The sequence below is a fragment of the Ornithorhynchus anatinus genome, chromosome 2 (genome assembly GCF_004115215.2).
Source record: "Ornithorhynchus anatinus isolate Pmale09 chromosome 2, mOrnAna1.pri.v4, whole genome shotgun sequence".
Lineage (NCBI taxonomy): Eukaryota > Metazoa > Chordata > Mammalia > Monotremata > Ornithorhynchidae > Ornithorhynchus > Ornithorhynchus anatinus.
The window spans coordinates 112,231,578-112,255,664 of record NC_041729.1 but is presented as its reverse complement, the minus strand read 5'-3'; the positions used below and the strand labels follow the sequence as shown (position 1 = coordinate 112,255,664).

The 24,087-nt window shown below is 44.2% G+C and overlaps 1 long non-coding RNA gene across 1 annotated transcript in view; it reads left to right on the top strand.

Annotated features, from left to right (window-relative positions):
- The window catches only part of LOC114806341, a 48,551-nt gene that overhangs the window by 17,824 nt on the left and 6,640 nt on the right, over positions 1 to 24,087 (top strand). The window contains exon 2 of the long non-coding RNA XR_003754370.1: positions 16,687 to 16,775. This is a non-coding gene — a long non-coding RNA (uncharacterized LOC114806341). The remainder of the gene's footprint in view (positions 1 to 16,686; positions 16,776 to 24,087) is intronic.

Below are 24,087 nucleotides of genomic sequence, written 5' to 3'. Positions count from 1 at the left end.
TGCTGCCCAGATTATTTTTCTACAGAAAAGTTCAGTCCATGTTTCCCCACTCCTCCAGTGGTTGTCCCTCCACCTCCACATCAAATCTCCCTTTTCTGTTGTTTTCCCTCTCAACACCTCAAGACTGTAAGCTCCTTGTGGGCAGGGAAATTGTCTTGCACTCTCCCAAGTGCTTACCATAGTGCTCTGCACATAAATTCTCGATAAATACCTTTGATTGATTAAGTGATTGATTTTATTTGAATGCCTAAGCCTCAGAGGTAAAGGTGATACCCAAAATGCCCATGATAGTAAATATTTGTTGGCAACTATGTAGATTAAATCCTTTTCTTAAAGGAATATAGGCATTCCCTAGGATACAGCAAAGTTACATTCCTTGAAAATGTGGCCGTAAAATGAGTATGATTTCCTAGAGACTTTTGTAGTAATGCAGAACCCCTGGAAAAATTAAAGTCCTCCATGGTTTATTATGTTAGATTCTATTATGTTAGACATAAATGGACAATTATTTAATCTTTTTAAAGTTATTTAAAGCATAACATTATGAAAACTAAGGAAGGTGTTGTGACCTGATTATGAACCTGTGATCTCGCCGTGGACAAGAATGTGTCGGTTTGTTTTTATACTGTACTCTCCCAAGCGCTTAGTACAGTGCTTTGCACACAGTAAGTGCTCAATAAATATGACTGACTGAATGCATGAAACTTTGCAGTGTACTGCCAAAGGAGAAACTTGCTCTGGAGACAATAGTAGTGGTTCTTTAACTTCTGTGAAGAATTTCCCTAATTTGAGGTATACAGCAGCCTTCTTCTGAACATCTCTGTAAAATATTAAACTTTTCTTTCCAAAAAAATCTTACAAAGTGGAGAAACATAACTTTATCTGCTTTAGCATCTTATGATGGTGCAGTGGCTTGTTGAAGTTTGATGAGTTTGATGAGTTCCTCATGTAAACTCGTCCTGTAGATTATAAACTTGTCTTTTAGACTGTAAGCTCATCCTCTAAACTGTAAAGTTATGGGCAGAGAATGTGTCTATTAATTCTGTTGTATCATACTATCCCAAGCAGTTGGTAAATATGGTAGAGTTGGTAGACACATCTCCTGCCCATATTGAGCTTGCAGTCTAGTGCTTAGTACAGAGTTTAGTATCCCAATGTCTAGTGTTTGGCACACAATAAATGTTTAACAAATATTATTATTATTATCATAATCATTGTTATTATTACTATCCCATGACCAAGTGGAAGCTGGTGGTAGGAAACTGACCTGGGGAGTTCTCCATTCTGTCCCTGACTCACTCTCTAACGTATCACTTAATCTTTCTGGGCTTCAATCTCCCCATCTGTAAACTAGAAATGTATACAATAGCAACACATGCTCCCAGGGTTAGACTAGTTTCACCCAGAAGACTGAGTAAATTCCTATGTCACTAGAAGCTTGAACAGAGTTTTGGGGGTCAGGCTTCAGGTGATTTGTGATTTGCTGTCTGACCTCACCAGAGAAGGAGGCTTCTGGTAATTGGTGACATCCTGTGTGACATCACTGGGAGGCACTGACTTCTGGTGATTGGTAACATCCTGGGTGTGACATCACTGGAAGGAGTAGGCTGCTGGCGATTTGTGATATCCTGTGTGACATCACTAAGGGGCAGATTAGGGGCAAGGCAGAGGTTCTACTGTGTTGCTGTTACTACTTCTCACTAATCCCTCTGGAAAAAGCTGAGAAAGTCAATGGTGAACCCTTCCTCAGAGAGTGGAGATAGCCACCTCTCCACTCCCCTAGATGTGCAGGTATTTCCCAGTTGAAGGGCTCCAGGAGGAGAGGTCCCCCGGTTCTGGGAGCCTAGCTCCTGGCCCTTGGCCTAGGCCAGGAAAGAAGAACCCAGCTCCTACCTGCTCCATTTTTGATTCAGTCCATTCCAGCCAGCATCCCTGCGGTACTGGACTACCAAGCTTGGGAATGGAATTAAATGCTGGCTGCTTTCAACTGGGATTGTTCACTCCTGGCTCTCTGAACTCAATTGTAAAACCTGTCTGCAGGCACAGGGCAGCCCCACTCTGCTGGTCTGTTTGCTGCCCAATAGGCACACTTTGGGATTTTCATTTATTTATTTATTCATTTATTTATTTATTCATTCATTCATTCATTCATTCATTCATTTAATTGTATTGATTGAGCCCTTACTGTGTGCAGAGCACTGTGCTAAGCACTTGGAGAGTACAGTACAATAATAAAAAGACACATTCGCTGCCCACAACGATCTTACACTCTACTCTTTAACTCATTTACAATTGGAAAAGCAAGAATTGGGAAGGAATTTTAGAATTTTTTTGGTTTGGCAGCAGAGAACTTGCTAGCCCAGAAACACGACCTCTATTAAGAAATTCAGTTTACTCAACTGGGAATGCCTGCTGGAATAACCTGATACTGCTTACTATCTCTCCGACATGGAGTATATTGAGCGGCCCCACCACCCTACCTGTATGGAAGAGTATGTGTGAGGGGGATGAGGTAGAGTAGTAACTTAGTGGAAAGCCTGGATGGCAGAAGACCTGAGTGTAAATTTCACCCCTGCCTCTGGCCTGTGGGGCAGCCTTGAGCAAGTCACTTGACCTCTCTGTGCATCAGTTTTCTCAACTGGAGATCAGCATAGCCAGTGGAAAAAGCCCAGATCTGGGAGGCAGAGGACCTGGGTTCTAATCCCAGCTCTGCCACTTGTCTGCTTTATGATCTTGGGCAATCACTTTACTGCTCTATGCTTCAGTTCCTCATCTGTAAAATGAGGCTTAGACCGTGAGCCCCATGTGGAACAGGGATTGTGTCCAACTTGATTATCTTGTAACCACCCCAGCACTTAGAACAGTGCATGGCACACAGTGGGCACTTAACATATACAGTGATTATTATTAATAATTCTTATCTGTAAATTAAGCATATGTTACTTGCTCTCCCCTTCCTCTCAGACTGTGAGCCTTGATAGGGTTCCTTCTCATCTATTCATTCATTCATTCAACTTTATTTATTGAGTGCTGACTGTGTGCAGGGCACAGTACTAAATGCTTGGGAGAGTACAATACAACAATGAACAAACATATTCTTTGCCCACAACATTATATTTGTACTTACCCCAGGGCTTAGGTTAGTGTTTGATACACAGAAAGTGTTTAATAAATGCCATAGCTAACTAAGAGTGTTTGTTAACTGTGGGCCCTAAATTGGAGCTGTAGAAAGGAGGAGCACAGTAAAGCCTGTGTTAGGACTTTGGTGATCCTTGATAAACTGCTGAGGGGATGGGGAGTGTGGGAGGGTAGAGGATTTCCAAGACCCAACTCTTCCCCAGGCTTTGTTTCATGCAGGCAGAGGGTGAGGGGAAGGGAAAGAGTCACTATCACATCCAGTAATTTAACCTTGGATCACCCTCTCTCAAACCCAACTGAGCCTGAAGTTCTCATCCAAAGTTGCCAAGTCACCATCAGAGTACCGGGAAGAAAAGAAGGAAACTTTGCTCGGGGTCTCCTTCTGGGATTCTGCTCTTCTCTTTCCAAGTAGGAAACCCCTACTTTGCCACCTCTAATGCTATGTCTGGGAAGGAGAGGCTTCATGGGCCCTCCTGGACCCCCAGGGCATTCAGATTTCCACCACCACACAGTTACAACTGGGTGTGACCCCTAGCAAAATGACCCCTTATACATCCTCTCTGAGGACTGTGTACATCTCTGTGGATCAGGATCCTTGTTGAAGCTACCAGGGGTCCTAACTACTACAGGCCCACAGTCCCAGCAGGCCTCTATTTGGGCTCTGGGGCTCTCTTTCCGCTCAGATGTGAGACTGCTGTGGTTATCCAGAAGCACAACAGGAAGCTTTTCTCCCCTAATGTCCCTCTTGGGGTTTCAGGAGAGTGTCTCTCCTCCCTGTAACAGAGAGAATCACAGAACGTAGGTCAGCGGGGTGGCCTGCCCCATTACACTTTCCAAGGAATTCACCCAGGAGTGTGGATAAGGAGGGTGTCAAGTCTATTTTGAATGACAATTGCATGAAATTTGCTTATGCATTTCTGGATTCCAGCAGAGGCACAGGTCTGCTTAACTTTCCAAATTCATTTTTATCGCAACACTGTTAAAAGCCATCACAACTTGGTTTCTCTCATTCACTATTTCCTGTCACTCACCAACTGCCCCTGGCCAAGACCCCAAACATCAGAGGAGAGGCATGAACCCCAGCAAAGGGAGAAACAAGAGTGAGGACCATCAGCGATCTCTGTCATTAACGATTCCAAGGGCCATTCCTAGGTCAGTGTTCATCACATGCGCAGTAGGGAGTGTGGCCTGAGCCCTTCTTCACTGGGGCCAGGATGGTCCACAGTTCAAGGTGTCGACACTTCCGCCTCACCCCCAGTCCCCAACTCACCCCTTCCAGGAGTTCCACCCACCAGTGAGGGCACCAGCCCCATCCCTGTTGGAAAGGAAAGTGGGTGAGTTGGGGAATGAGAAGGGCGAAGAGGCAGTTTGACAGTTTACCGTCTCTAGTCTGTAAACTCCTTGTGAGCAGAGATCGTGACTACCAATTCTTGTATTTTCTGCTCCCAAGCGTTTAGTACAATGCTCAGCACACAGTAAGTGCTTAACAAATACCATTGATTGAATGATCTCTTCTCCTTATGCTCCCAAGGGACCAGTATAGTCCTCAGAGTTGCCTAGGGATTCAATTTGCAGTGGAGTGGATAGAGCACAGACTTCGGAGGCAGAAGGACATGGGTTCTAATCCTAGCTCCACCACTTGTCTGCTATGTGACCTTGGGCAAGTCACTTAACTTCTCTGTGTCTCAGTTACCTCATCTATAAAATGTGGGTGAAGACTGTGAGCCCTACGTGGGGCAGGGACTGTGTCCAACCTTGTATCTAGCCCAGTGCTTAGGACAGTGTTGCCACAAAGTAAGCACTTAACAATTACCATCATTATTATTATTATCATTATTTGGGAATGAAAAATGGCATTTTAAATTTAGACTTTTGCTTTAATAATGTTGGTATTTGTTAAGCGCTTACTATGTGCAAAGCACTGTTCTAAGTGCTGGGGTAGATACAGGGTAATCAGGTTGTCCCACATGAGGCTCACAGTTAATCCCCATTTTACAGATGAGGTAACTGAGGCACCGAGAAGTTAAGTGACTTGCCCACAGTCACACAGCTGAAAAGTAGCAGAGCCGGGATTCAAACCCATGACCTCTGACTCCAAAGCCCAGGCTCCTTCCACTAAGCCACTTTACTCAAAAGTACTTCATCAATCAGACCACGCTTCATGCAAAGCGAGTTATTTCTGTCCTGTAAAATACCCTGGGGAAACCAGGCCTGGAGAAGCAACATCACTTGAAACATTAGGGTTCCTGGGGAGATGTGTTTCCTTTAAGGGCTGAACCTCCTCTTTGCTGTGTGCTACATTCACACCAAAAGGAAGGCTCTCTCTGGCCAAAGCAAAGAAAAAAAACTTCAATTCATTAAAGTTCTCAAGACGGACCTTTGTCTGAACTAGGAAATTTGCATTCTTAAACAGTGGCACTTGCCAGAGCTGGGCAAAGACCCTGCTTTTCCTATTTGCTAATTCCCCATCCTTTGGTGCCCAGCCCCCAGGACAGTGAAGCACTTTTGAACTGGTGTGAAATCTAGTGGGGCCGGAGGAAGAGGAAGGGGGTGAGCAGGGGGGAGGGACCTAGGCTAGGGTGTTTGCCTTTGGAGCCCAGTAGAGTGGGGGAAGGGGCCTGGCTGGGCCTGAGGACTCTGAGCAGCACAAAAGAAGCATTCTGTGCTGTTTGGGGCCCTCAGCCCCCTCCCTCCCTGAGGGAGAGTGTCCATCTTTCCTTCCCTTCCCCACCCCCACAAGCCAAGGAGCACATGAGACAATCCCGCCTGGTTATCACATCTGCTTGGCCACAGACTGAGAACTTTCTGAGAGCAAGAGTCCAAATCCCCAAAAAGATGAAGAGTAGGGTTCTCCAAATATTTGCTGCTCAAGGTGCTGGGAGGAAGAAAGGAAGTGTCACCTGATGGGCTATCCATTTCCCTTGGCACCAAGTATAACTCCATGCCATTGGAAACTCTTTAACAGTAAATGCTCAGGAAATAACATTGATTGATTGACCACTGGCTTTCAGGCTCTCCACCAGCTGTCCCCATCTCAGATGGGGGCTCTTTTCACATGTCACTCTCTAGCTCATACTCTACACACACTCTAGATAAGGAGGAAGAGGAGGAGCAGTTGAGGAGACTGTGAGCTCCATAAGAGAAATGGACAGTATCCAACCTGATTAGCTTGTATCTACCCCAGCACTTAGTACAAACAAATATCATAAATAAAGATATTATACTTCCCTAGAGGCTGTGGAATGGTTTATAGTTGTTGGTTTTAGTTTGAGGCATGAATACTTTCCTCTCCCCAAAACCCATTTCAATGTGACACGTAAATATTAAGGAGAAAACAGTTGAAGTTATTACTTATTAGTTATTACCTGTTTCAGTTCCTCTAGGATTCATCTAAAACCACTTCTTCCCATCCCCAGTAGCAGAAGACCCACTTCCATCACTATCACCACTCTCCACGACTAGAGGATTGCCCCTGCGGGGAAATGGTATTTTCTTAGTGCTGGTTATGGGACTTAGTTCTCCACTGTGCCTGGAAATAACAAATACCACAATTATCATTATTATTATTAAGCACTTACTATGTGTTAGGCACTCTCAACTGTATATATTTTCGTTACCCTATTTATTTTGTTAATGAATTGTACATCGCCTTGATTCTATTTAGTTGCCATTGTTTTTACGAGATGTTCTTCCCCTTGACGCTGTTTAGTGCCATTGTTCTTGTCTGTCCGTCTCCCCCGATTAGACTGTAAGCCCGTCAAACGGCAGGGACTGTCTCTATCTGTTGCCGACTTGTTCATCCCAAGCGCTTAGTACAGTGCTCTGCACATAGTAAGCGCTCAATAAATACTATTGAATGAATGAATGAACACTCTACTTATTGCTAGAGTAGACACAAGCTAATCAGATTGTACATTGTCCATATCCCACACGGGGGGCTCACAGTCTTAATCTCCATTTTACAGATGAGGGAACTGAGACACAGAGATATTAAGTGATTTGCTCAAGGTCACACAGAAGACAAGTGGCAGAGTCAGGATTAGAATTCAGGTCCTCTGACTCCCAGGTCTGTGTTCTGTCTACTAGGCCATACTGTTTCTCTCAGAGTCTGAAACAGAAAGACCACCTGGAGCCTCCTCTTCCGGGGGTGGCTAATGAGTTCATATGCCTGGATATTTTTCTTTTATGGAGCTTGTTAAGTGTTTATTATGTGTGAGGCACTGTACTAAAGCACTGGAGTGGGTACAAGACAATCAGGTTCAACACATTCTCTGTTCCCCCTGGGACTTACAGTCTAAATTGGAAGGAGAAAGATTTAATCTCTATTTTAGAGGTGAGGTATCCGAGGCACAGAGGAGTTAAGTAGCTTGCCCAAAGTCACACAGCAGACAAGGGTTGGAATTGGGATTAAAAGCTAAATCCTCTGACTCCAAGGCCTAAACTCTTTCCACTAGACCACACTGCTCCCCAGCATTGCTGGAAAACAAACCACTGCTTCTGTAAGAGGCTGAAAGCTTGGCCTCTCTAGATGTGAGGGCAGCCTCAGAGGAGCATTGTATGGCTCTGATCCTCCCCAATCCACACTGCCTGGACATAAACTGGGAGGAGACATAAACTGAAAAGGAGAAAGCAAAAGGGAAGAAAAAGACTCTTCTCCCTCCCCTATTCTAGACACCGTCATAAAAGAAACAAGGGAATCACAATGTTTGGAAAAGGACTCATTCAAGATGAAAATACAGGAACATATTCCTAAAGGCATTTAAAGATCTCTTTTGATGACAACAAGGTTATAGAAAAAAGCATCATGAAATCTACTAGCACAATGAATACAGATTTTTCCTTTAGAGAAGATGGGACAGGGACTCCATTTTGAAAGAAGCAGTTCACTTTCTTATTCCTTGTTTGCATTTTCTGACCTTCTACAGCATTAGGGGAAAATGGAAAGGTAGCACTACTCTAATGTCGCATAATCCACCTTGCCTAGTTCGTTGGTTAATTCATTCATTCATTCACTCATTCAATCATATTTAATGAATACTTACTGTGTGCAGAGCACTGTACTAAATGCTTGGAATGTACAATTCAGCAACAGAGGCAATCCCTGCCCAACAACGGGCTCAGAGTCTAAAAGGGGGAGAGAGAAAGCCAAACAAAACAAGTAGTCAAGCATCAATACCATCAAAGTAGATAAATAGAATCAAAGATATATACACATCATTAATAAAATAGAGTAATAAATAATATATACAAATATACACAAGTGCTGTGGGGAGGGGAAGGGGGTAGAGCAGTGAGAGGGAGTAGGGGAAATGGAGAGGGGAGAAAGGGCTGAGGGAAAGGGAGAGTTTAGTCTGGAAGGCCTCCTGGAGGAGGTGAGCTCTCAGAAGGGCTTTGAAGAGGGGAAGAGAGTTATTTTGGCGGATGTGAGGAGGGAGGGCAATCCAGATCAGTGGTAAGACGTGGGCCAGGGGTTGACAACGGGACAGGCGAGAACAAGTCACTGTGAGGAGGTTAGCAGTGGAGGAGTGGAGTGTATGGGGTGGGCTGTAGAAAGAGAGAAGGGAGGTGAGGTAGGAAAGGGCAAGGTGATGGAGAGCTCTGAAGCCAAGAGTGAGGAGTTTTTGCTTCATGCCAAAATTGATAGGCAACCACTGGAGGTTTTTGAGTAGGGGAGTGACATGTCCAGAGCTTTTCTGTAGAAAGATAATCCAGGCAGCGAAGTGAAGTATATATTGGAGTGGGGAGAGATGTTGACAATGGAAGTCTAATTATAGAAATAAATTGCACATAAATACAAGATTCTGGGTATGTTCTTCCACCTGGATACCACAGTTCTACCATCACGTTCAAAAACAGGATTCACATATTTCCTCTATCCTCTGACGCTTCTGTCTTTAAACTGAAATGGTGAAAAAGAAGTTCCAGATTAGGTCCTCACTTTGAACTTGGACTGTATCTGAAAAGGCTGTCACCTCATTAGAATTTAAACACATTGGAGACAACTCACTATCCTACAGAACTTGGCAGTCATTGTTCTGTCCTCTAAAATCCATTTAAGACCCTTGAAAGTTCCTTATAAACCTAGGGCACAGCAGAAAGCAGAGCTGGTACAAGGACAGACAATGCCATCATTCTCACCCTTCTAAAATTGAAGTGAGATTACAACATCATTCCGCTAGGTGGCTTAATCTAGTACAAACAAGAGTTCACCCAATTTTTTTCTGCCAAATTTCAGGGTTTCCCTTTGTCATCTCTCAAAGTTTTGTCACCCCCTTTTTGTTTTCATGCAGGATTCAGGATTTTTTTTTATTTGTTTGGTTTGGTTTGCTTCCTTCAGGACATTTCCAAACTTCTATTTTTCCTTCATAGTCGGGTAGCAGTCAAATAGCTCTTTTGCCTTTGAGTAACTCTGCCCAGGACTGACTTCTGCCCCTACCCTTCTGTCTCATTCCTTCTCCTCACCCTGCAGTGTCATCTAGCCTTGAAAAACCCTATATGAACTCTAGGAGTCTCTCTGTTCCTCTCTGCCAAAGGCAGGCAAATCAGAGAAGGAAAAACATGGAATGCTGGCAAGGCTCTTGAGAAACCAACTAAAACTGAATTGAAGTGCCAAAGCTGTTTTCTTGCAAGGGAGCCCTAAAAGAAATGATATCTATTGGATTCCAAGACCCCGAACCTCTACCATATTGCTATCTATCAGTTTCAGATGAATCATGTAGAAACTTAGACTGTGAGCCCCATTGTGGGACAGGGACTGTGTCCAACCTGACTCAATCTGTCACCAAATCTTGTAGGTTTTACTTTCATAGCATTGCTAAATTCTGCTCTTTCCTCTCCATCCAAACTGCTACTACAGTAACCCAAACACTTATTATATCCCATCTTGACTACTGCCTCACCCTCCTTGCTGACCTCATTCATTCAATAGTATTTATTGAGCGCTAACTATGTGCAGAGCACTGTACTAAGTGCTTGGAATGTACAAATCGGCAACGACAACCTCCCTGACTCGTGTCTCTCCCTTCTCCAGTCCATACTGCTACCCTAATCATTTTTCTCAAAAAAAAATTCAGTCCTCAAGAACCTCCAGTGTTGCCCATCCACCTCTACATCAAACAGAAATACCTACCACAGGCTTTAAAGCAGTCAATCAGCTCACCTCCTCCTTCCTTACCTCACTAATCTACTACATCCCAGCCTGCACATTTTGCTCTAGTGCCAGTTTGCTCACTATGCCTTGATCTTGTCTATCTCACCACCAACTCTTTTCCCTCATCCTCCCTCTGGCCTGGAGCTACCATGACCTGGTAGAGTACAGGCCTGCGAGTCAGAAAGCCTGGGTTCTAATCCTGGCTCTGACACTTCTCTGTTGTGTGGTCTTGGGTAAGTCACCTTACTTCTCTGTGGCCCAGTTCCCTCATTTGTTAAATGGAGATTAAGACTGTGAGGACCGTTTAGACTGTGTCCAAACTGATTAGCTTGCTCTATCCCAGTACTGTGATTGACACACAGTAAGCACTTAACAAATACCATCATTACATATGCCAGACCACTACTCTCTATACCTTCAAAGAATTATTAAGATCACATCTCCTTCAAGGGGACTTCCCTGATTCCCTGCCCTGTTTTCCCTAACTCCTTCTCCCTTCTATGTCACCTATTTACTTGCATCTTCACCTCACCCTCAGGCCCACAGCACTTATGAACATATCCATGATTTATTTATTAATATTAATATATGTTTCCCCTTTTATACTGTACGCTCCTTGTGGGCAAGGAATGTTTTTACCAACTCCGTTGTATCGTAATCTCCCAAGTGCTTAGTACAGAGCTCTGAACCCAGTAATCGTTCAATAAATACCATTAGTGGATTGATTGATTAACTTGTATTTACCCCAGTGCTTAGAACAATTCTTGACACATAGTAAGTGCTTAGATAATTCAGTAACAATATAATAATAATGACAACAATAACAGGTTGAATACCCATAGTTTCTGAGGGCTAGTAGGAGCTGCCAAATGATCCATCCCATACTGAGAATAAAATTGTGGCCCACTTTGGAGAGTGCTCCTCCCTTACCTACAGCCCAGGATAGAACCATAGTTCCCTGAGGAATGACTGGGCATTTGGTGGTGTTTATGCTACCCTTCTTGTAGGCCTGGAATATGTCCACCACCTATCTTGTGTTGTAATCTCCCATTTACTTAGTACAGTGCTCTGCACATAGTAAGTGCTCAGTATATATGACTGATTGGTTAACTCTCTTAAAAACCTGTTCCCTTTAGAACTTCTCTGTTTCTGCTTTCTCTTGTCCTTTTGTCAGACAGTTCAAGAGGCCATGATAATCCCACCTAGCTGATTTTAAGAGTGACTTTACATGAAGCCTTTGTGAAAGTTTACACCTGTGTTTATCTTTGTGGCTACAAAGGGAAACATTTCATATAACCAAACAAATCAGAAGAAATGTTTGTATCTTCCATTAAACTTGTTAGGACTATTTTCACTGGTAAAGGGAATTTTTATTTCTACAGGAGCTGGAAATAATTAATTATAGTAGTTTTCACTGGATTCTGCCACTTGCTTAGACACCTTCCATTATTTCTTCATAATTACTCATCACTGAAGAATGTAATAACAGGTCCAAAAATGTGAAACTATTTTTCAACTGGTCTAACATCAGCCTACTTTTAATACTGTTTAAGGTACAAAAGCATCTTCTACATGCAACCGGAATACAAGACAAGGTCAAAACAAGTTTATGTTAAGGAAATATTAGCAAAATCAATGCTGAAGGGCATTGAACAGTTGTAACAAGTGGCACAAATTTTGTTTATGGCTATTTAATGACATTGGCCTTCTTTCTCTTCTGAGTCATTCTCCTCCACTGCTTCCTATGGCTTCAATCTGCCCCATTTCTGAGCCAAATATCTCTACTTGTTTCTGAATTTTGAATTTCCACTATTTCTCATTAAAACCTGGTCCCTGCAGGCTTCACATTAGATATCCCTTCTTTTACATAGATCTTTTAATAAACTTAACCCACTGGACACATTCTTTATTTTCATTTATATCTAGTCTGCCCCTCTGGACTATAAATTCATTGTGGTCAGGGAAAACATCTCCCAAGTGCTTAGTACAGTGCTTTGCACACAGTAAGTGTTAAATACCATTGAATGATTGATTGATTGATTGAACAGCCATTGTTAAGTCAGTGGATTTTTAACTGCAACCACACTGGTCTTCTGCATCCAGCTGAAATCTTTCGGGTGGCCACCAGAAAAATGTCAAATAATCATAACAAAAATAAGTCTCCAGAAAAATTGAAATTTTCATGGAATTTATTGTTTTTAAAGCACATATACTTTTCATGTAAAGCCATTTATCATAGCAGCCTAGCTGCAACCCAGGCACAGTCTCAAAATTACTGCAAGTGCCATAGTAGTGACCACGATAAAATATTTCTTGAAAATCACTTGGGACAGGAAGGAGTCCAGATCTCTACTTGCTGAATATCCTTAGATTATGACCCTGTTTGGGAGTGGGACTGAGTCTGACCTGATTTATACTTAACCCAGCACTTAGGACAGTGCTTGACACAGAGTGAGCACTTAACAAACACCACAATCAATCGATCAATCAATCATATTTAACTGAGTGCTTTCTGTGTGCAGAGCCCTATACTAAGTGCTTGGGAGAGTACACTATAAGAATATAACAAAGTTGTTAGACATATTCCCTGCCCTCAAGGAGCATTCAGTCTAGAGGATGAGTTACTATCGTTATGATCCATGGTCTCTGTCTAATCTGCTTTCCTAAATTGGCTCCAAATCTGCCTTCCTATGGAAACAGGAGAGAGGAGCAAGGGAGAAAACAGATTTGATTGACTGCAAGGTGGCACAAATTCAAGGTCCCCTGGCTGCAAGGGCCTTGCTCTTTCCACTAGGCCATATTTCTTCTCTATCTATTTCTACATCTATTTTATACCAAAGTAATACCACAGATACCTTCTGCTTTTAGAATCATATGCACCACCTTAACAATTTAATTGTGTGAAGATGCTAATGATCAGTCAACCAATCCATCAGTGGTATTCATTGAGCAGTTACTCTGTGCAGAGGACTGTTCTAAGCACTTGGGTGACTATAATACTAACAGCCCATAATGAGCTTAAACTCTAGAGACCCATTTGCTATAGGATAATAAAGGGTAAAAAAGAATTGATAAATAGGTTTAGAGCACAGAATGGGCACAGGAACATATTTTTTGTTTTTTTAGGTATTACCTGTGCCACACTGTTCAGTTAGGAATGCTGCCTTAGGGAAAGAGATACTTGAGAAAAGGCATTTTCTTCTTAAGATAAATTGGTGATGAGTAAGAGGATAACGTTATTAAATATGACTGTTCCAGGGAGCTGAAACTCTAAACTAAGTGGTAAGGAGCCTTTATTATAGATTCCATGACTTCATCTACTTGCCCTATGTTACATCTGTGATTGGAAGGAAACATGCTTTGGGCCCTGATTTATGAGGTTTGGAAGAGAAGCAAGGCAGGTTAATATATAGGTGTTAAGTTTCACCTCGAGAGACTTGACTTTGAGTCTTGGGTTTAAGTGAAAATAAGTGTGGTGACCTCATCTCAAAGCCTTCCTCACATCTCCAAATCACTTTAACCTCAAAGGAACTCTTGGACCTGGGAAAGCAGGGGCTGAAATGGTAGTGTTACCTGAGCTTGGGTTGGGGGCGGAAAACTTGCTTTTCATTCTGCACTGCTTATGGATGTCTAAAGGCCGCTTGTTTGCCTCTTTCCTTAATTGAGCTTGATCGTTTTTTGCTGGACTTTTCTGGAAGCCATCACAATCTGGTGGCTAGGGCATGGGCCCGGTCCCCTTCTGACTGTATTCGAGGCCCATCTGCATGACGGATTTACTGGAGCATTCGTGTTTGCCTGCGGAAATCTGATACCAGGTTTTAAAAAAAGGGGGTGAGGGGTGGGGAGAATGGATTCCATCTGGTTCTTAATGGCGCTAACATTACCAGTGTTGTTTACAAGGTAACAAAAGAGGACTTGGAGATAATTATTACTTTGCATCACAATTTAATATAGGAGGAAGGGGAGCTATAAAATGCTTTTGGATGCAGACCAGATAGCACATTATGGATGTCTGTCTCCTGATTGACAGCTGCTGCCTGGAGTTGTAGTCTTACACATTCTCCCTTCCCTGTCTGTCTCCCTGGAAACTGGGTACTACCTGAGCCACCCAGGCCAGCAAAAGGTGAAGTGGCAGGGACAGGAGATAGAAGGCTTGGTTCCCACCCCCTAACAGCAGGATTCCCTCAAAAGGCTCAGTTCTGAGGCTCCTTCTAGTCTCCATCTATACCTACTTGCTTGGAGAACTCATTAAATCCCATGGCTTCAACTGCCATCTCCATGCAGTTAATTCACAACTGTACATCTCCAGCCCAGATCTCTCTCCTTCTTTGCAGTGTCATATTTCCTCCTGCCTTCAGGACATCTCTACTTGGATGTCCTGCCAGCATCTCAAACTTAACTTGTCCAAAACAGAACTCCTCATCTTCCCACCCAAACCCTGTCCTCACTCTGACTTTCCCATCCTTGTAGACAGCACCACCATCCTCCCTGTCTCACAAGCTTGTAACCATGGTGATATCCTTCACTCATCTCTCTCATTCAGCCCACATACTCAATCTGTCACCAAATCCTGTTGGCTTCACCTTTGCAACATTGTTAAAATCCATTCTTTCCTCTCCATCCAAATTGCTGTTATGCTCATCCAAGAAATTATCCTAGCCCACCTTAACTACTGCATCTGCCACCTTGCCCGACCTCTCTAACTCCTATTTCTCCCCACTCCAGTCCACACTTTACTCTCCTACCCTGATCATTTTTCTAAAAAAAAAAAAATTAAGTCCATGTGTCCTCACTCCTCAAGAACCTCTTTTGGTTGACCATCCACTTCCGCAGCAAACAGCAATGCCTAACCATAGGTTTTAAAATATTCAATCAGTTTGCTTCCGACTTTTTTACTTCACTGACCTACTATACCCCAATCTGGGCACTTTGCTCCTCTAGTGCCAACTTGCTCAATGTGTCCCAATCTCTTCTTATCTTGCCACCAACCCCTTTCCCACGTACTCCTTCTGGTCTAGATCTCCCTCCCCCTCCATATATGCTAGGCCTCCACTCTCCCCTCCTTCAAAACTTTATTAAGGTCACATTTTCTCCAAGAGGCCTTCTCCAAGAGGCCTCTTGTCCCAGCTCAGTGGACAGAGCCCAGGCTTGGGAGTCAGAGGTCATGGGTTCGAATCCCAGCTCTGCCACTTGACAGCTGTGTGACTGTGGGCAAGTCACTTCACTTCTCGGTGCCTCAGTTACCTCATCTGTAGAATGGGGATGAAGACTGAGCCTCACGTGGGACAACCTAATTACCCTTTATCTCCTCCAGCGCTTAGAACAGTGCTCTGCACATAGTAAACATTAACAAATACCAACATTATTATTATTAGTCCCTTTGAGCACTTGAAATTTATTCCACCCTCAGCCCCACAGCACTTATAGATATACCCATTGTCTCCCCCTCTAAACTGTAAGCTCCTTGTGGGCAGGGAACATTTCTACCAACTCTGCTGTATTGTACTCTCCCAAATGTTTAGTAAAGTGCTCTGCACATAGTAAGTACTCAGTAAAGTGCTCTGCACATAGTAAGTGCTCAATAAATACCACTGATTGATTGATTGACTGATTGATGTGGCCTGCCATTCTGGCAGACACATTGAGGTCAGAGTTCCTGAAAAGGGCTAGTGGTAAATGACTTCCTGGTGCTTTAGGTGTCTGCTTGGCTCACTCATTGCTAAGCTCTGGTAGGTCTGCCCCATACAGAGTCAGGACAAAAATAATAATGATAATAATAATAATATTGTTAGGTGCTTACTATGTGTTGTGCAGTGTTCTAAGTGCTATGATAGATAGAAGATGATCAGGTTGGACACAGTTCCTGTCCCACATGGGGCTCACAGTCTTTATCCCCATTTTACAGATCAGGGAACTGAGGCACAGAGAAGTGAAGTGACTTGCCCAAGGTCAAAAAGCAGACAAGCGGTGGAGCCAAGATTAGAAGCTGGGTCCTTCTGACTCCCAGGCCCGGGCTCTATCCACTATGCCAGACTGCTTTCTTTTACCACTGAAAAACCCTCTCGCACAGACTCACTGGCCCTTGAAGGCACATCTGCTGGACTTCTTGTGCACTTCATTTCATTTTACTCACTCCAGTTTGTAAGCTCCTTGAGGACAAGGATCATTTTTACCATCCCTATTATACTCTCCCAAGCATTTAGTTGAGTGCTTTGCATAGAATAAGTGCTCAATTGCTAGACTAGAGGAAACATTATTTGTCCTTGAGTTGTTGGAAACACGTTTTGGGATCCTAAGATGAAAGGCCAAGGATAAATAGAAGGCCAACTTGGAAAAAGGCATGGACAAGAAATTTTCAATGGACCACAGAGGTAACCTCCCCTTCTCCACTTCTCCAGGCCTGCACACCTGGAGCTACAGAGGCAGTGTCAGAGATGGAAGATGTCCTGTCAGAGATGGACGATGTCTTCAGGAGATGGAGGAAACTGTAAGGTTCTCATGGGCAGGGGTTGTTGACCAACTCTATTTTATTACACTTTCCCATGTGCTTAGTACAGTGCTCTGCATACAGTAAGCGTTCAATAAGTACCACTGATTAATTGGGCTTCTCAGGCCTTCCACCTGCCCACTCTGTGCAGAAGGAAGTGACCAGACCATATTATGGGTGGTCAGTGGGGAGCAACAAATGTGTTTTTGTTCTTGGAGATTCCACTCCTCCAAATTCTCCTCCTACTTACCTCATGAAAGCAGGCCTCACTAAGCACATCTGCTCGACCCTAACCTCTTCTTCTCCTTCCCTTCATCCAGTTACCTCAACTAACTAGCTCCATACTCATTTCCCTGGCCTCCTCTAGTTCTCTTCCAGCAGCAAGGACTAGCTCTCTTTTAGCAGCGAGTAGCAGTGTGGCCTAGTGGAGACAGTACAAGCCTGGGAGTCAAAGAATCTGGATTCTAATTCTAGTCCTGCTCATTGTTTGTTCTGTGACCTTGGGTGAGTCTCTTAACTTCTCTGTGCCTCAATTTCCCCAACTGTAAAATAGGGATTCCAAACCCTTTCTCTCTTCTACTGAGACTGTGAGGCCCACGTGGGACAGGGACTCTGTTCGACATGATTGATTAACACAGCATAGAACAGTGAAGCGCTTAACAAATATCAAAATAATAATAATAGTAACGACTTTTGGGGGGATGACTGAGGGCTAAATTGATTATCATCTCTGTGGTGTAGGGACTACCCATGCCAGCACTGGGATGCCCTTAGCTGTGCCCTTCCGCCTTGCCAGTCCACATGGGTTACCTGTTTCATGGGTTATCTATTTCATCTTGAAAAACTGTCACCTTTGGGCTTCAGAGACAATAATCCCCAAACTTTTGAACTTCAATTTCAGAGTTCCCATCAACCCAGTGCAGTGCTGCCTGATGTGGATCATTGTCTTTTTAAATGCTTTTCCCTGGTGGGCTGAAATGCTTAACACAACTGCTATAAGGCAGGATCTTTTAGAAGGTGAAAGAAATGCATAGGTTGCTAGCCCATTTGCTAAATATTAATCTTAGCTGGACAGATCAGCCCTAATGTTTGGATTAAGGAAGACAAAGTGCAGATGGTAAGTAAACCCTGCAGATGGGCCATCTGGTCAGTAATAACAGGGTTCCTGCAAAGGGTGAAAGGGGACGAATGTCAAAACCTGGTTACAGTGACTAACTGATACCACTCAGACAGGATGGATAGGATGTGGTAGCTTCTGCTGTGATAAAGACTTAAAAAAAATGTTTAAGTTGGACCATTACCCTGAATCAAATATCTGACCTAGACCGATCAGCTCTGCGTCATTTATTCAAAGCAATGTTAACTCACTTAGTTGAGTCAGGTTTGAATGTACTCCTGTTAAATTATACATTGAATGCTGATTGCTGCAGGCATTAATAATGTCACTTAGCAAGCATGACATAGATGCAAATTCAATGAGCATTTAAGCCTGTAAGGACTGAGTATTAATTTTTCAAAAGTTGATGTGGCTTTGTTTTCATTCTTGGTTTACTACAGCAATCTTTTTAAAATGCTCCCTGTTTGAAAAAAAAATGGGCCACAATTTTTGGAGTAAAAATTTGGTCTAGAATATTTTTGAGATCTCTTCCAAATCTAAACCTTAGTCTCCAATTCCTGAATCATCATTAGGGAGAAAAAACGGAATAATTGAAAACCCACTCAGCCTTTACGGTTTCAAGTAAATCACCATGCCTTTATTTTCCTCATTTCTTGAAAGATTCAAACAATTTTCACCTTTGACTTGGCAATTTACATGAATTAACCTTCAGGTACATGGCAATCCTTGTATATCCACTGTAAATATTTATGAATGATACTATTTGTAATTTGTTTATTTCTATTTATAAATCATTATATTTTAAGTCTGTCTCCCCTATTGATTTGTAAACTCCTTTTTGGCAGGAATCGGGCTTACTAACTCTCTTGTACTCCCCCAAGCAGTTAGTACAGTGCTCTGCACAGAGTAGGCACTCAAAGATACTATTGATTGAATGACTGATGTATTTTGCTCAATGAGTGTCACCTATCTCAACCTGTTATAATAAAGGGAGAATAATTTATTGAACTGCTTCAGGCACACTTACACACTCTTTGTTCAGTAAATTATAAACTCCATGAGGGCAGAGACATGAATATTCATTTCTACTGTACTATCCCAAACAATTAATACAGTACTCTGTACTTAGGAGGTGCTCAATAAATGCTATTGATGCATTGTTATGAGGAATATTATGCTCACTTCTCCCACATATTGCAATCACTCCCTGGTGGGCAGTCCAAGCCTAGGTAGCATGGCCTAATGAATAGAACACCAAGCTGGGAGTCTGAAGGACCTGGGTCATGATTCTGGCTCTGCCATTTGTCTGATGCGTGACCTTGGGCAAGTCACTTCTCTTCTCTTTGCCTCAGTTCCCTCATCTATCAAATGGGGATTAAGATTGTGAGCCCCATGTATGACAGGGACTCTGTCCAACCTGTTTGCTTGTATCCACCCCAGCATTTAGTTCATTCGTTTTTTCTTTTATTCTGTGGTATTTATTAAGCCCTTGCTGTGTGCAGATCACTGTTCTAAGTACTTGGGCGAGTACAATACAACAATAAACAGACACATTCCCTGCTCACAGTAAATTTACCATCTAGAGGTCATCCCTTTGGTCTCTAATCCTGAATAACAACTCCTCAGGTGCTTGCAGCTTCATTCTCCCAACAGAGCTTTCCTGAGCCACTAGGATCTGGATGAGCCCTGAGGGTGTCCTACTGAAAATATTTGTTCCTGGCGCATTCAGTTTTGTTTCTTTGGTACAAAAATAAAAAGAGTCAAGAAATCAAACTATAGTAATAGAAACTCTAAATCTCTATAACAAATAACTGTGAGAAGCAGTGTGACTTTTCGGATAGAGTAGGGTCTTGGGAGTTAGAAGGACCTGGGTTCTAATCCCAGCTGTGTCATTTGTCTGCTGTTTGACCTTAGGAAATTCACTTCACTTCTAAGTGCCTCAGGTACCTCATCTGTAAATGGGGGTTAATACTGAGAGCCCCTTGTGGGACATGGACTGTATCCAACTGGATTAACCTGTATCTAGCCCAGCACTTAGTGCAGTGTCTGGCACATAGTAAGCACTTAACATAGACCATAAAAACCCCCATAAACTATGAGCCCTATTTGAGACAGGGACTGTGTGCAGTCTGATGATTCATTCAATAGTATTTACTGAGCGCTTACTGTGTGCAGAGCACAGTACTAAGTGCTTGGAATGTACAATTCGGCAAGAGATAGAGACAATCCCTGCCCAATAATGGGCTCACAGTCTAAACGGGGGAAACAGCAAAGCAAAACAGAACAAAACAAAACAAGACAACATCATCATCATCAAGACAACATCATCATCATCAAGATAAATAGAATCATGGAGATATACACCTCATTAATGAAATAAATAGGGTAATAAATAATATATACAAATATGCACAGTGCTGAGGGGAGGGGAGAGGGAGAACAGAGGGTAGGAGGCGGGGAAGGGGAGGGGAGGGGAGGAGGAGCAAAGGGAAAGGGGGCCTAAGTCTGGGAAGGCTTCCTGGAGGAGATGAGCTCTCAGTAGGGCTTTGGAGAGGGGAAGAGAGTTTGGCGGGTGTGAGGAGGGAGGGCATTCCAGGACAGTGGTAAGACATGGGCCAGGGGTCAACAGCGGGACAGGCACAAATGGGGGACCGTGAGGAGGTGAGTGGTAGAGGAGTGGACCGTATGGAGTGGGCAATAGAAAGAGAGAAGGGAGGTGAAGTAGGAGGGGGCAAGGTGATGGAGAGCTTTGAAGCCAAGAGTGAGGAGTTTTTGCTTCATGCCAAGATTGATAGGCAACCACTGGAGGTTTTTGAGTAGGGGAGTGACATGCCCAGAGCATTTCTGTAGGAAGATGATCCAGGCAGCGGAATGAAGAATGGACTGGAGTGGGGAGAGACAGGAGGAAGGGAGATCAGAGAGGAGGCTGATGCAATAATCCAGTTGGGATATTATGAGAGCTTGTACCAGCATGGTAGCAGTTTGGATGGAGATGAAAGGGCGGATCTTGGCGATATTGTGAAGGTGAGATCAGTAGGTGTTGGTGATGGATTGGATGTGTGGGGTGAATGAGAGCAGAGTCAAGGATGAAACCAAGGTTGCGGGCCTGCGAGACGGTAAGGATGGTAGTGCCATCCACAGTGACAGGGAAGCCAGGGAGAGGACAGGGTTTGGGAGGGAAGATAAGGAGCTCAGTTTTGGATATGTTGAGTTTTAAGTGGTGGGCAGACATCCAGGTGGAGACGTACTGGCAGTAGGAGGAGATAGCCTGGAGGCAGGGGGAGAGAACAGGGGAGGAGATGTAGATTTGGGTGTCATCTGTGTAGAGATGATAGTTGAAGCAGTGGGAGCGAATGAGTTCACCAAGGGAGTGAGTATAGATGGAGAATGGCAGAGGTCCAAGAACTGACTCTTGAGGAACCTTCACATTAGTGGATAGGAGGGGGAGGAGGAACCCGCGAAGGAGACCAAGAATGAACGGCCAGAAAGATAAGAGGAGAACCAGGAGAGGATGGAGTCTATGAAGCCAAGGTAAGATAAAGTGTGGAGAAGAAGGGGATGGTTGACAGTATCAAATGCAGTTAAGAGGTTGAGGAGGATTAGGATAGAGTAGGAACCAGTGGATTTGGCAAGAAGAAGGTCAAAGGAGATCTTTGAGAGAGCAGTTTCAGTAGAGCGGTGGGGACAGAAGTCAGATTGGAGGGGGTCCAGGGAAGAGTTGGAGTTGAGGAACTCAAGGCAGCGAATGTAGACGACTCATTCTAGGAGTTTGGAAAAGAAGGGTAGGAGAGAGATAGGACGATAACTGGAAGGAGAAGTGGGATCAAGAGAGGGTTTTTTTAGGATGGGGGAGGCATGGGCTTGTTTGAAGGCAGAGGGGAAGAAGCCATTGGAGAGCGTGTGGTTAAAGATAGAAGTTAAGGAGGGGAGGAGGGAAGGGGTGTCTGAAGCACAGGTGGAGGGGGTGGCATTTGCGAGAAGGAAGCAGATCTCCTCTGAGGATACTGCAGGGAAGGATGGGAAAGTGAGGGTGAGGGATCGGGGATGGGGAGGAACCGGGGGCCTGAGGAGAGAGTTAAAAGTCTGGAACAATTGGTGGGGGTGATGGGCATGGGCGTCAATGAGGGAAGAAAAATAGTTTTGCCTGGCAGAGGAGAGGGCAGAGTTAAGGCAGGAAAGGATAAATTTGAAGTGAATAAGGTTGTTTTGGTGCTTAGACTTTCACCAGCAGTGCTCAGCAGCTTGAGCATAAGAGCGAAGGAGGCGGACAGAGGCAGAGATCCAGGGCTGTGGGTTAGTGGAGCGAGAGCCGCAAAGGGAAAGGGGGGCGAGCGAGTTGAGTTGAGAAGAGAGGGTAGAGTTGGGAGCAGTAATCTGATCATCGAGAGTGGGAAGAGAGGATAGGGAGGGAAGGTGGGGTGTGATGTTTTGGGAGAGACGGATGGGGTCAAGAGAGTGGAGATCTCTGTGAGGGAGTAATGCAGATTTGCAGAGGGAGGGAGTGTGAGAGAGGAGGCAGGTGAGAAGGTTTTGGTCAGAGAGAGGGATTTCAGAGTCGGCGAGGGTGGAGATAGTGCAGTGGTGAGAGATGATGAGATCGAGGGTGTGACCAAGTTGGTGAGTGGTTGAGATGTGCTGGAGCAGGAAGTTGGCAGAGTCAAGGAGTGATAGCAGGTGGGTGGCAGAGGGGTCACCGGGAACATCCATGTGGACTCCGGGATCAGAGTGGGCAGTGAGAAGGAGAGAAGGAAGGTGAGAAAGGGATCAAGGTGGTTGAAGAAGTTGAAGGTGGGACGGGGGGTTTCAAAGGAGGGGAAGGAAAGGGAAGGGGGAGGAGGAATAGTGTGGAAGTGGCATGGGGTGCGAGAAGGAAGCCGACACCTCCTCCTTTCCCAGTGAGTCTGGGGGAGTGGGAGAAAGAGAGGCCTCTGCTGGAGAGAGCAGCAGAAGAGACCGTGCCCTCAGGGGTGAGCCAGGTCTCCGTAAGGGCGAGAAGGAGGAGAGAGTGGGGAAGGAAAAGGTCAAGAATGAAAGGGAGCTTACCTATAATGGAGTGGGAGCTCCATAGGCCACACTTGGCAGCAGCTGTGGGGGAGGAGAACAGAGGGGGAAGGGAGGGGGGGAGGAGAGGGTTTGGATGGGACTGAGATGGCAGGGACCTGGGCAGGGAGGGGGGGATGAGGGGTGACATTGGGACAGGAGAACTGGGATGGGGCATGAGCGGGGAAGAGGGAAGGGAAAGGGGTGGAAGGAGGGAGTTTGGTAGGGAAGAGCGCAAGGGGAGGAAGAGGAGGGTCAGTGCTGGTAAAGTGGGATTCTGGGGGGCGGTGGGGAGGAGGGGAGGAGGCAGTGGAAATTCCGGGAAAGAGCTGGGGGGGAGAGGGGAAGGGGAAGGTGAGGATTGGGAAGGGCAGATGGGAGGAGGGGGGTTGGAAGGTCATGGTGAAGTCAGTGAGATAAGTGATGGCACTGAGAACAATTAACAATTAACATGTGATAGCAGTAATATAATAATATGATACAAATCAATATTATTAATTAGCAGGTGACGCCCAGGGTTGAATGTTGACTTGTCCATGGGTCTATCAAATCAAAATCAAAAGGCTGGCGGCAAGGAGGGTCATGAGGCTCGTGGCCCAAATGTCTCTGAGGCAGCAGAGGGAGCCCTGTGGATAGCTGATTTGGAGAAGGGTGGAGGTGTTATGGGGGACAGAGGAGAGGAAACTTATGGGGATCTTGTATCTACCCCACTGCTTGGCACATACTAAGAACATAGTAAATATTGTTATCATTATTATTAATATTATCATTATTATCTGATCTATTGGGGGATTTTGCTGAGGTTCCATATGAATGTTTTCTTTTTTGTGCACATTGATGACTTTTCTCCTGCATATATGGCAGAGTTGCCAAGTTTCAGTTGCTAAGGGAACAGTACATTTTAATTTCCTGACTTTGGAGTATGTAAAGTTTCCCTGTACTGACCTAGAGCTTTGAATTTAATTTCCTCAGCTTTTCACACACAAACAAAAAACCCAAACAAGAAAATGGAAATAGAAGCCAGTAGTTGCACATTGCAGTTCATGTGCTGGCTTGAAAAATGCCATTTAAGATTCAAACAATTGGTGATTTGAGCAAATTAATGCATATAACAATTGAAATAAGTATTTGATTTCAAAAAGCTGACAACTAGAT